The sequence below is a fragment of the Cupressus sempervirens genome, chromosome 3 (genome assembly GCF_028749045.1).
Source record: "Cupressus sempervirens isolate cs-2001-9-10 chromosome 3, ASM2874904v1, whole genome shotgun sequence".
Classification (NCBI taxonomy): domain Eukaryota; kingdom Viridiplantae; phylum Streptophyta; class Pinopsida; order Cupressales; family Cupressaceae; genus Cupressus; species Cupressus sempervirens.
In genome coordinates, this window is record NC_143120.1 from 52006130 (window position 1) to 52008587 (window position 2458).

Here is a 2458-nt window from a genome sequence, read left to right on the forward strand (position 1 = left end):
ATAAAAATAATAGCATTTACATGTTGAATATATTTTTAATTAGGTAATAAATTATCCAAAATAATAACTATGTTTTTAAGTACTAGTTATAAATTATAAATTATTAATTATGAATATTAAAATAAAAAATCAAGAATCTAAATGAGTAATATATATGGAAGAGAACTGAATTAAGAAGAAATAAAATATTAATCTAGTACCCATTTATTGATATGCCTCTTAGAGAAAAACTAAATCAATTGTAATATTGATCAAACTAAAGCCCAAAATGGTGAATACAATCTCTCAACCCATTTATCAATGTTTCTTATATCCTAGAAGATGTAAATTGAAACCACAATTAGTATGAGAAAGAGAAGGTCATTAAGGGCCATGAATGAGTTATGGAAAATAAAATTAACCTAATCCATTAATAAATAGACCTTAGAGAAAGTGAAAAGAGGAGGTACAAATGACTAATTATTATTTGGTAGTTTGTGTTTAGGTGACTAATTATCCAGTCACTTAGTTAGTCATTTCTATTTGGTTGATCTTGTGATTTCACCTACTAACCAAAGTAGTCCCTTATTTAGTCACCTATAATTGTAAATTGCAAAAAAATAGTAAAACATGACCACTTTTAGTAACGTGACTAAAACTTTTAGTGGTGTGACTAAAAGTTTTAGTCATGTAGTCACATATTTTCCAAAAATGTACCAATGGTATAAAGGAGGAACAAAACACTGACAAAGGCAACAAGAGTGATGATGTTTGAAAACAATGTATCTAATATCTTTTGGAGTGAAGTAGTAAATACAATAGTGTACACTATGAACAATTACAAATCAAACAAGCTATTGGAAGTATTGATGATAGAAAAAGCACTAGCAATAGAAAAAATTTCTTGGGAGGAAGATTGGTTCCTAGGCTAAGAAAGAAACAAGACCATATTTCATAGAGTACAACTGAAGTAGAATATGTAGTAGCAACAAATAGTTGTAATCAAATTATTTGGATGAAGAAAATGCTAAAAGACATTTGGATTGAGTTTACAGAGCATGTTATCATATATTGTAATAATAAAAGTACAATGAGTATGTCAAAGAATCTAGTTTTACATTCAAAGAAAAAGCATATATCTATTAAATATCACCTTTTGTGAGAAAACATTATACAAAAAGAAATCAAATTGGATTATAGTAGCACAAAGGAGTAGATAGAAAATAAATTTACAAAACCTTTGGCAAAGGATGCATTTTAGTACTTAAGAGGTATGCTTGCAATTATGCACTAGCCTAATTTTGAGTAGTTGATGCATTGATTACATCAATCTAGTGGTAGCAGCTAGCACTATTTATTTATTTGGACTAGATGGTTGATGCTTCCTCTATGGGAGAGTATCTATATTTGAGATGAGTCACTAAGGACTCTTTGTAACTAGTATTTAACAGTGCCTTTGGACACTGGATCTTATTGCAAATCATACTTAGAGAATTGACATAATGATACATTTGCCATTGGCATCAATGGGGAAGAGAATAACACATGAAAAATAGCTTTTGATAAATATGGGAGAGAGTGGCACATGAAAAATTTCTTGTATACTAATTCATATCAATAAGGGAAGAAGATTCAAAGAAGCTTATCCTTTGGGGGATAAATATTCCCGAAGGAGATATTGATTGATGAAGAGGATTTGAAACTCTTGATGAAGAGGATTTAGAGATTTGATTAATGAACAGGAGTTGAAAAGATGATAATGGATGGTTGAGACTAACACCTCCCTTGTACATGATGGCTATAGTACTAATGACATTTATGGACAACATGAATGGGGGAGAAGATGCAACATAGAAATTTTCTATTTGTAGAACTTTGATAATTTTAATCTATGTTGCCATAAATGCCAAAGGGGGAGATTCTTAGCATAAATGTTGATGGTATTCCTATGGGGGAGTTGTTAGCATGAATTTTGATGGTAATCCTTTGGGGGAGTATCCTAGCATTGGAGAGCATGTAGCACATGTTGTATTCATGATTGTGTTTGTCATTAATGTCAACATAGCAATAATTCTATGAAGATTGGCAGAGTAGTAGATAGAGATCATAGTGGTATGGACAAGGTTTTGATTGTCTATTTAACCAGAACTAAGGACATGTTATAGATTGTGTCCAAATGATAAGGTGCAATGCACATTAAGTAAGATGAAGATATGCAAAAACTATGTCTAATTTAGAGAGAGCAGTCTCAAGATATAGTACCTGAGAAGAGGTTTTCGATGTTTGTATTATATCTTCTAACAAAGATATAATCTGGTGATGCACGGTCAATGAGTGACAGAAGACAGTATGTTGATGATGTTAGTGAGTGTGCAAGCCCTTGTGTTGCGCATGTGAGACATTGTATAGATCGTAGCCAACAGTTCTATTGTAATTATGAATTAATTAATTATCTTATTATAATTAATTGAGAAATCCT